We start from the raw sequence: 12,200 nt of genomic DNA on the forward strand, positions 1-12,200 counted from the left end.
AGGAATCTATAGGGTGACACTAGCTAAGACTCCTAGCAACTGGGAATTACAGAGCCTGAACTGGTTATCTCCTGTAACTAGACAAGATTACCAGAGGAGGAATTGAGATGCCAATCCAGTCACACAACCTTTGACCTACAATTTGTCCTGCATACAAGATATGCCGGGGTAAAGGTGGCACAGAAACTGGGAGGGTGGCCAACACATATACTCAGGCTCTAAAGGTCCAGCTTGAGACCCATGAAGCAGAGAGAGCCCATGCCTGACACTGCCTGGAGGGTCAGAAGTCCTTGGCTATCTAGAATAGAACAAAACAGGACTGGCAAAGAAAAAGAAGAAAAGAAAAAAGAAATAGAAAATAAAAGAAAGAAAGAACAAAAGAAAGAAAGAAAGGAAGGAAGGAAGGAAGGAAGGAAGGAAGGAAGGAAGGAAGGAAGGAAGGAAGAAAAGATAAGAAAGAAAGGAGAAAATCACTGAAATGATTCTGCCTAGCTCAGTTGTAATCAGAGAGGCTTTACCTCGCAACTAATGAAAACAGATGCAGAGACCCACAGCCAAACATTAGGTTGAGCTTGTGGGATTCTACAGAAGAGAGGGTAGAAGAACTGCTGCAGTCAGGGGTTTCAAGAACACTACAAGAAATCCACAGAGTCAACTAACCTTGACTCACAGTCACTCACTGAGACTGAACCAAGAATCAGAGAGCACGCATGGGTCTAACCTAGGCTATGTGTATATATGTTGCAGTTATGTAGCTTGGTCTCCTTGTAGGACTCCTAACAGTAGGAGCCTGCTTTAGGGACCCTTTTCCTCCTACTGGGTTAACTGTAAAGGAAGTGCCTAATCTTACTGCAACTTGTTAGGCCATGCTTCGCTGATATCCATGGGAGGCTTACCTTTTTCTGAAGAGAAATGGAGAAGGAATGATGGTAGGGTATATAGACAGAGACGAGGAAGAAAGGAATGAAAACTAAAGTCAGATGTAATATATGAGAAAAGAGTAAAGAAAAGTTTATATAAAATTTAAAATCTGTAATTTGAACATGGGTTTTTAAATCATGAGAAAAGTGTAGTTGCCAAAATGGGATAGAGCACCACTGATTCATCAGTTTTTAAAAGGCATGGTTTATGACCCCAATAATTAGCATTTTGTTCTGTGAGCTCCCATGCATGATGGTGGGCTGGGATTCCTACCTTTTTGCAGCTGAGATGTTTCAGTTTATGCTTTGTTAACCAGAAAATCAGTGCAGAGATTTAACAGGTTCAATAAGAGGCAGGGATAGGAGTTGTGGTTTGTTTTATGTTTTAAGAAAGGGGTTAAAACTGTAAAGGCAGAGGAAGTGTCAGGTCAATAAACATCTGAAGAAATGTATTTTATTGGATCTCATGAAACCTTAATTAAGAAACTTCTGAGATTCCATAACAAGGAGACTGGTTTGTAGTTGACTTTTACCAGATGTACAGATAAACACATAACACAGTGCAATTGAAAGTTGTAAACAGATTGTCTATTTGAGATCACTCAAGTTGAAAACATACCTATCTTTTCACGTCCTTTAAACAGTAGCGTGATCTATAAATCAGGATTGAGTATGGTTAGAGATTGAAATTATTATGAATTCTTGTAGCCCAAATGGAATCAGATAGTGATCTAAATGAGAAAAAAAGCTTAGGATTTTGTTTTATAGGATGGTATTAATCAAAATTGTGCTCTCTCCTTATTTCTGACATCATTATTATTGTTAAGATGAAAAGTTGTCAAATCTGCCTCCACTCCTTTCACATTTGTTACACATCTGTTTCATTTGTATTTCTAATGTCCTTATCCACTCCCAAAATTTAAACCATGAGTGATACACAGAGAGATATTAGATGCGTTCCAAATACCACCTCTTAGTTCCATAGCCTCTGGCCTAGATTAAAAGGCATTTCCTCAAAATGTGTGTTAACCAGGAACCTCTGCATATGACCTTATTTGTCAGGAGAGTGTTGGGAGATACAACCATGTAAACTGAGACTGGTTTCATTAGGAAGTCATTAACCTAATGCGCTTTGGTATCCTTAAAGGAAGGAAGACATTGAGACAGTCTCAGAAAAGCTGGGTCAAAAAGGCCATATGAAGGCAGTAGTACTGATCACAATAATAAGCCCTCTATTAAAAAAATGCCTAGTTTCTCCCACCTATATTTACTTCCAGAACAAGTCAAAGAAGTTTTCAAACTGCCATGCTTAACAGCCAGGAAACTTCTGTTCACAGAGCCTTGGAAGGATGTGGTCCTGTACATGTTAACTCAGACTTCTGGTCTGCAGAGAAGAGACTGTGTGTTAAATCTGCTCCTGGCACCTTGTTACATCAACCCCAGGGAACTAATGCATCCTCTTCGCTGGTTCCTGCTTTCGCACACATTCCTTTCCAGCTTCCCTGTAAAAACATGTTAGCATTGCAAAAGTATAACTAGATCCCTGTTGTGTAGCAATTTCCTCCCGTTAAAACTGTTAATCTTGTCAAGAAATGATGTAAGACACAAATGCTAAAATGAGGTAAAATAACATGGTGTTCTCAGGGGAAGTAAAAAATTCTAACATGAAAGGAAGCTTGTTAAACTCAGGAAGTAAATGATTCAATGACTTCAGAAAGAACCTAACCAGAATCACCAGGTCTCTCCCTCCCCTAGCATATATAAGCTGTAACCTTCAAGACAAGATGCTTAAAGGTAACAGAGAATAGCCCAAAGAGTTGGAAGAAGCTCAAATCAACTGAACCATCTGGAAAGGGCACTCTCAAATCTGCTGGACTGCCTGAGCTGGTGCAGTGCATTCAAAGGGTTCCAGCTTTTGTGAGCTGTCACCATTCTGGGTTGGCTTTGATAGTGCTATTGTTTTATTAAGTCATGTCTACTCCTGTAAGTAACCCTTCACCTCTATTCCTGTAAACAACACCAATAAAACTGATTGGGATGCCAAATTGGACTTTGGTAGTATCTGTCATTTGTTATCTGTCTAGTCAGTAGGAGTTTGTTCCTGTCTTCCCAGGACAGTGTCATGCAACAATCCTTTCAGTCAACTGCTAAAAACTCTTTGTGACATATCAGCTCTCCAGGACCAAACACTCAGGCCTAAAAATAGTCCTGAAATACAAGTAACATTACACAGACAGAGAGGTTGCATTTATATATTTAAAAATACACACAAAGAGAAATACACATACACATATGTAAAAGTAGATATGAAAACAGAAGACAAAGTTAAAAGAAAACAAGATAAAATTAAAGAGATGAATAAAAGAAAAAGCAAAATTTGATAAACAAGCAAACAAATAAAGCTTTAGCTGGTTAAGAAAAATCCAACAATTCAAGATTTCATTGACCTACACTAGTCATATATGATAAGTTAGTGTTTGAAAAGTGGCTAATTCAAACTGGAATGTCAGTTAAGTTACAATGTACACTGGCTTTTAAAGGACCTTTACTACAAATAGCATAAATTAAATGCTTTGTGAATAATTTTATGGCTTAAATTAATGTTACCTTGGAAATCATTATGTCATATGAAATATATTAGAAATATTACTAAAATCAACTCTGATAGCTCATCTTATACCTCTCTTGCACAATCTGGCCTAGAAAGTAACAATTGTTGGTATTGTATTATCTGCCTTACATGCTTTCTCTGTGATACTGACTTCTCATATATTTAAACAAAGCACATTGGATACTTATTATATTAATACTCCATTTGCTAGATTTGATTGCACCATTATCATCTGAGAAACTCCACTGTCTATGGAAAATCTTTCTTCAAAGATATAGTCCAGTCTATAGGTACTTCTATTTCTTAATCTCTTTTAACATTCTTTCTTATTTCAATTATTAACATTTCTCTTAGTCTTTTTGTCTACAATTAGCCTGACTTTTGCCCTAGTACGGTAACCCCTTACTCAAGGATTCATACATCTTTAGAGCCATGCTGTCTCCAAACTGTCTCACAAAGTCTGGGCACCTCTTAATTCTTCAGTCTTGTTTTCAATAAAGAAACAGAAAAGCAGATGATGTTTGAGTGGCACTGGAGATCAACTGGTGAATCTGACATCAATAGGAGTGTTTTCTACCTGGGCACTAATGCTGTTGAAGTGAGAAGCCCTGTAAACAATCTGGTATTTGCATGATATATAAATTTAAGGAGGGAGAGATGTAAAATAGAAAATGAGCTCAGTAGTTGGTCCAGTAATAGCAGTCTGTATAAGTGCCTTGAGATAAAACAAAGAGAGAAGGGTAGTAGTCCCTGAGGAAGTATTAATGCAAGCAAAATACATTTCTTTTTACGTAGTGATTAAGACATGTTTTATTTAGACAGATGGTTATATGTTCCAGTTTGACTCTTGGCTACGTTTTGAGGAATTAAAGACATAATGAAACAGTTGATGGGAATTAGGGAAGAACAGTGAATGTAAATATGTCTTTAGTTAACAGAGCCCAGAGGAATGTCTTGACACAGTAAGCCCTATACAATGACTCACTGTCAGCATCCTTGTCTAAACACACATCTCTGTTTGTCAGAATCACAAGCCTATTCTATAACCCTTTACCTACATCAGGTCACTTTGTGAGAAATGTACAGGAGTCTTTACCTACCTGTAATGTTTTTCACCTATGAATTTGTGGTTGACATGGAATAAAGAAGTTTGGTTTGCTTCCTATTGTCATGAGTTTCTGTAAGATGAATCTCAGTGGTCCACACATTAGCTTACAGTGTCTCAGTCTCAGAGAAATCTGCAGGTTACCTTTGTGTCAGCAACTCTACAGAATCAGTTTCTGTCAGAGATGAAAGTACTAGAAGCTATGATGGCTGAGCTCTAGTCTTTGACTGGAAGGTTTATGTATGACATTTTGGTTCACTGTCTCTGAATCTTCTATTTTACATGGAGCTCTAAATTCAAGGGCCACAGAAGGGCATTTGTTCCCTTTGAAATGCTCTCAGACAATATATGAATCTGAAATAATCAGGTATGAATACAGTTATTGTGAATACCCAGAAGAACTAGGATAATTTAAACGACACAACATTTCATAATTCTGTAATTCAACTTTGACAACATACAAAACCATGAATCACTACAGAGACCTTCCTGCACTGACAGTTCAAAAATATGGTAGACTCCCCAAGCTTTTTCTTTCTTGATATTTTTATTGAGGAAGATCAGTAAGTAACACTGTGCCAACTTCATCACTAAGCCTCCTGTTTTGATGGAAATTCACTTGAAGTATAGTAAGCATTTTATTGTGTGGTATTGATTTGATGACAATGTGTATAAAATATCTTAGAATACATTGTGAGGCATACAAAATACTTCAAGGAAACCATTCCCTGGCAGGGATAAGCTGATGACAGCATTTTGCAAAAGTGAGTATAAGGTAGATAAGATCACTGAAGGCTTGTCGAGTCAGCACATCCTTATACTTGACAATCAACCAGCAAAAGTGGATGTCATGAATCAAACCTCAGCAGACAAACTGTCTAACATAGACATAAGTGTCATAGTAAATCCAGGGAATTCTAAGGCACTGTTTTTTCAGGTTTTTCATCCAGCACACTCATATGAAAAAGTAAAATACAAGATTGAATATGTCCATGTATGCACTATTTACATGAAGACCAACCCTAAAATGTTAAAGAATCTAAAAAGATTAAATATTACATTTTTTGAGACAAACAAACATTTTTAATCTCTCACTCTTAGTTCTCTTACAAATTAAAGTTTCCATTGATTAGAATGTTACTTAATATTATTGTTAATTTTCCTAAGAAACAATAATTTCAGTGATACAGGTAAAAATAACATCTAAATAGTACCAAATCATACTTATGAATTCTAAATCTATCTTTGTCTTTCTTCATCATTCAAGTTTGAATTTTTATTTGTTATGATTTTATTTATTAAAAATTTGCTTCATATTGTTGCACTTGTATGGTTCTACAGCTTTAGGAATGCCCCATTTTTGGCACTCAAGTTTGATATCTATAAGACAGAAATTAGGATATTTGATATGTAAATTTTATATATGGAATAAAATAAGCTTTATGAAAAATAAAATTCAGTTGTTTAATCATTTTGTATGCAAAATAAAAATAGTCTTAGATCTGAGTTTTAATTGAAGACATTTCACAGTTTAAATCCACTACGCTATACACGCATATGAATTTACAGTGGATATATGAAGTAGAAACTTAAGGATTCTTTGGAAAGTTAGTTGTATTGGATGGGATTTTGTTGGGACAAACATATAAAAGAGGAGTTTTTTTTTTTAATTGGAGATAGTAAAAATCTAAGACAGACTCAAAAAGGAATGTTTTGCTAAAACAGTCACAGGAGAAAGGATGTGTTACTAAAACAAACATTTAAAAAGACACATGATGAGAGGGTTTTTTTGTTAATAACATATATGTATTAGTCTGTCTTATACTATAAAATTGAACTCTATTCATTGGGGCTTTGTAGAGAGAAACACACCAAAAAACTTTTGGTGGTGTGTTATTGTTTTTTAATGCTTTTGTGGTCTTGGGCCAATTGACAGAGCGATGTCAGTTGAGACAGTTGAGGCAAGATATATGGTGAAACAGGACTTGTGGAGGACACATGATGTTTGGAGGGATTGCAAATAGAACTTGATGGGCAATGACTGGGGAAGAGCTAGGCTTGCTTATAGAGCTAGCTATACAACACTTTGCTGGTCTTCACTACACTGAGAGAGACACAGCTGGTGTTCATGCTGGTCCTTTCTACTGACTCATGCTGAAACTGAGGCCTGGCTGTCTTTGTTATGTCATTGTTGTTGATTTGTGTTTGCTATCCAGACTCTACCAAACTAGACTACCGTTATATCCATAACGTGTTTGTGAGTAGATCTAGCTGCCCCTGCTGACCTGTGAAATGAACTGCTGGTTTCCAGCAACACAAATGTGATTTACTCCAAAAAACCTTGCTAAACAGGTTCATTTGCCCCATATCCTTTCTTTCCTACTATTTCTTGTGGGTAGTGGGCTATAAGAGAAGTTAAAATATTTGAAAGCCATCAATAAACATAAGATTTTAAAAAATAAAAGTTACAGATATATACTACTGCATTTTTCTAATGTTGCATTAATTTTTGATTCTTGAGGATATTCAACATAATTTTCAAGCCATATTGAACATTTTAATGCCTATTTTTTCTCTCTGGAAATATTCCTATATTCTACAGGGTAAACTATAGAAATAAAGATAATCAAATAGGGTGTGTGAACCTGAATTAGCCACTGATGAGAATCATGGTAAGTTGGCAGCAGCCGTGTCAGGCTGTTCACAACCTCCTGTATCTTCAGTACCATTTTTTTTATTTACCTTTCATGTGCAGTTGCACTTGCATGCATGCTCCCTCACAGATTTTTAAAAATAAATCTTTTTTAGAAAAGAAATAATCGAATAGTCTCCTAAAATCTTTATTGTGCATCCTATATATCGCTAAATTGTATTGCAAGACATTAGCTAACAAAATATCACTAGAAATGAAGATACACTACTTTACACACCAATGATCCCAGCATCATACTTTTATTGGTTGATTGACGTGTAAAATGAAATGTATTATTTCAAAGTCATATGTGACTATTAATTGATAATGGATGATACACATTGTTAAATTCTGTACACTGATGTTGCTTCTCTTATTCGCCTATTGACTATTTCCCTTCACAACTATTAATTAAAATACTGTGGCCTGTAGGGATGTGGCCATGGTTAATAACATGTACAGCTCTTGAAGGAGACTTGAGTTCAATTCCTAACACCCGTCTATGAATTCTACGGATAACAGAGGCTTTAAAACATAATTTATTTCTAAGAGCAAATTAAACTCTATGATTAAGCAAGTCAGAATCTTGAGAGATAACTGCATCTCCTGTTTATGTACTATTCATTTATAAAGCTATCTGGGAGGGCTAGGACCAGCTGTGACTTTGATATAACTGTGAAGAGAGAAACCACGGTTTAAAAGTTGTCTCCGTCACATGACCTTTCAGATTATTCTCTACAGGACAGTTTTTGATTATCAATGAATGTAGGAAGATCCAGACCACTAAGAGTGGTACCATCCCAGGTCGGTAAGGTTGGGCTATCTCAGAAAGGATAGTCAAACATGAGCCTTGGAAGCAAGCCAGTAAGCAACATTCCTCCATGGTTTCTGCTTCATTTTCTCCTTTGGGCTTCTGCCTTGTCTTCTTTCAGTGATGCCTTGTGACTTGGAAATTTAATCCAAATAAACCCTTTTCTCCTGAAGTTGTTTTTCATCATGGTGTTTATCACAGCAACAGAAAGCAAACTTGAACAGCATCCAACTTTTTAAACTAACATTTATCATTTCTGTCAAACTGCAGAGCAGGCACGTCTACTTCAATATCCTTCATGCATCGCCACCTCAGTGTATTCTGAACAAAACTTGTCATCTCTTAACAGTCTCACTGTTTTCAGTCTCTCTACAAGTGAAAGATACTCAAGCAATTACTAATGAAGACCTCCTGAGTCTTCCCGGATGCTTAGCCTCCTTCATCTTCTATCAATCTATCACATACTCCAGCAACTCTGCTTCTTAAATAATTCCCACGCTTCTCACTTACTTCCTACCTTAGCTGTCCTCTTTCAGTTATCTGTGACATCGCTGGAATAAGTCTGTGAGACTCCTGCCTTCCCAGCTCATTTTGATGACTATATGTTTGAGGGACAACAAGACTCATCTGCTCAAAATGAAACAAGAATGTGCTTGACTGGCTCCATATAAATTCTAGACAGAGATGCTTCAATGCTATTGAAACGTTTTTTTTGGGGGGGGGGTCTGATGGCAGACTTCATATACAGAATGTCACTTACTTGAACATCCACAATGCTGCTTTCAAATAAACTAAGGAGCTGTCCAGGAATCTTAAAAGAAATATCTCACTCTATTCTAAACAATATTCTTTGTCCTTCTTCACATAATTAAAGATAATGATTCAAAATGCTAATAATGTTATGCATGCCATTTGCGTAGTTGTTTATAAAGAGAATGACATTGACTCTCACAACTAAAACAGAAATATTTTTCCATTTAAATTGTTATCACTTTATTTACTTATTTAATTTATTGTTTGCTTGTTTACTCTGTTGTGAGAGGAGTCAGGATATTAGGTATTCATCCCACACTATGCATATGAAGCTCAGAGGACAACCAACCTAGATGAGTCATTTTCTGCTTCTAACATGAGGATTAGAGGAATCAATCTCAAGCTTGGTGATAAGTGCCTCTACTTGATAAGATACCTCACCATCTCCATGTTTTTAGTCATTTTTCAAAGACACAATCAAGGAAAACCTTGTGGTAGACTCTTAATTTTAGAAAGAATTTCTAGTTCAAGTGAAGAATTTCAGGATATTTTTTTTCCAAAAGACAATTACCAAATATTACAATAATAACAATATGTGCCTATCATGCGACAACTTTAGATTTTGCTGTACTACTTAACAAATTTTCTTAAAATAAAATTACAGTTGTCTTGTACTTTTACTACATATAATAGTATCTATTAATTTCATCATGAAGTATTAAATTTTTGTGTGTTCTATACCAGGGGACTCAAACAAAAGATTTTAAAGAGTTGCTGATTTCTAGATTAAAGTAGTACACAATTAAAATATAATGTTATTTGTTTTAAAATACTACTGCAACTTTGTTGCTTTGCTGCCTTTTTCAATCAACCTACAGAGAATTTACAAAGGGGCTGGGCACTCTAATAAGTGTGATGCTCAGAACTCTAGAGCTTTCTACTCTGTCACCATTAATCTAAATTCAGTAGTCTATTACTTTTAGATTAATTTCAAAGCAGTCACAGCATTATTTTAATCAAACCACACACAAATTGAATTGAATTTGCCATTCAATCGCAAGCACGCCCAAGCATAATTACTCATCTGATGGAAAGCAATACTCAGCGTCCAGCACATGGAGAGCATTTACAGACTGATCGACAGAATTAGCGCTAGCATTAGCCTGGGAGGTAGTTCCAGTGCTGATTGACAATGGAGCACACAAAGAAAGGAGAAGAGAGATTGGAAGAAAGTGGGAGTAAAGAAATGACAGGACATGAAAACTAAACAGACAAAAAAACGAAGGGTGAGAAAGACAAAATAAAAGAGTTGTAGAAGAAGGGAATAGGGAATATGGAGTTAGGAAATAACACAGGTACTGATTAATTAGAATGCTGTGTAGACATAGAATCAGCAACATGACTTTCCTCTTACTATTTGCACGTGTTTCCACTGAATTTCTAGGACAGTGCACTCATATTCATGCATTCCTGGAGATATGTGCTTTGTGGAAAAAAATCAATCCATCTTTGTTTACTGTGTTACTTAGTCTGAAAATTAGACTGAGCTGTGTGACTCAGTGCCAGATTGTGTACTCAAAATTCACAAGGACTGGCTTTCGTTCTAGCAACACAGGAGTCAAGTTTATTTAATCCAAACAAAAAGAGTGCCAATTATTTGGGATATAAAACAAGCATAATGTAAAAAATGTTATTTGTACTAACAAAATGTAAAATGGATTTGATTTCAAAAGTCTTACTTGATGTTTTATACTTACTATATGTGAATTATTTTAATACTGTATGTAAACATAAATTTTCACAAAGGTCTTTTAGCTGTTGTTTGGCATTTTAGCACTTTACAAAATGTCTTTTCACAAAAATATTTATGAAGTCAGGTTTTGTAACACCTACTTTCATTGTAAATAAAATTATTTTTCACTGTACCTTAAATGAAAATTGTCAACTATACGATATTTCCAAGGTGTGTGTGTGTGTGTGTGTGTGTATCTGTGTGTGTGTATAAATGGTGTCAAAGAAAAATCAAGTAATACAATAATTATAAGCCATTGGTTCATTTTTTATAATGATACTACATAGAAGTTTGATACAAATATGGTCCCTAAAAATTCAGCTACTTGGAAAAGTGAAAAATTTGAATAGGCTGCTACTAACCTCTTCTAAAAATGGACATGAAGGTACCATAGGGTAGAAAAGAAATAATCTAAAGAACGAGAAATTTATTTAAATTTTGTGAGCAATCCCAAGCCGTGTTTGAGGTGGAGAATGGGGCAGGAAGCATTGAGAAGTTAGCTTAAATTCTTCCTTAGCTCTCATGTTACTGACTTTGCTCTGTTATGGCATATCCTCGTCTCCTCAATAACCACTGAGCCTGAGATTTGTTGAATGAGGTAAAAGTAGGCAGATGCAGACATGACTAAGATGTTTCCTTCTGTGTTTCTCAGATCTAACTCACAAGATTTGTTGGTTGCACTCATATAAGCTTGTTTCTCCTTTATTCCACCAGACAAAAAGTTAAGGGTTGCAATCTAGACCAGAATAATAAACTACCAGTTTCTTCTGAAGTTCAGTAGGAAAACACTTATCAGATGGTACAGTGTATCATGCTATCAGCCCCAAGCATAGGTCCTCTCTAAAACCAGCAAGCAATTCTAACCCATTACTCATAACTTGAGGCTCAGAAAGAACAATTTATTTTAATGTTTTAATTAAAATATAATTACATAACTTCCAAGATTTCCTTTCCTTATCCCAATCTTTTCCATGTACAGGCCTTGCTTGAGTTCTAAATTATGGCCTATTTTTCTTATTTATTGTTTTATATACACAAACATGCACACAGAACAAGTGAGAGAGAGAAAAAGCTAAATATGTTAATGCAACTTGCTCAGTCTATTTAGTGTTACTTATATGCATATAGATATATGTATATAATATATACATATATATTTGTACGTATATGGCCACTTGACATAGAAGGAAAGAATTTAAAGGGGATAGAGGAAATATCTTCACAACTTTAGTGTTGGTGTGGTGAGCAGAAACATAAACATGCTTCTTGAGACTAATCACAAAGGAATTCTGTACTCTGATTCACTTCCCCATCTTGTGAAGCCACTGATTAACAGATTGTTGCATAGTTTTATTTAAAATGTAGCTCATCCAATATAAAAAGAGTAAATACAAGTTCATTTCACTTTGGCAAAGAAGGCACTGCAGCAAGTGTGTGGCTAATGTCGTGTGACTGCTCTTTGGCACACAGCCTACCCACATTAAACTCTACCTAGCATTTGTGTCTTCAAGGATAT

General features: G+C 35.7%; 1 protein-coding gene across 1 annotated transcript in view; it reads right to left on the reverse strand.

Annotated features, from left to right (window-relative positions):
- The window catches only part of Ccser1 (coiled-coil serine rich protein 1), a 457,615-nt gene that overhangs the window by 14,300 nt on the left and 431,115 nt on the right, over positions 1-12,200 (reverse strand). The window lies entirely within an intron of this gene.

The sequence above is a fragment of the Grammomys surdaster genome, unplaced genomic scaffold (assembly GCF_004785775.1).
Source record: "Grammomys surdaster isolate TR1022 unplaced genomic scaffold, NIH_TR_1.0 752, whole genome shotgun sequence".
NCBI lineage: Eukaryota > Metazoa > Chordata > Mammalia > Rodentia > Muridae > Grammomys > Grammomys surdaster.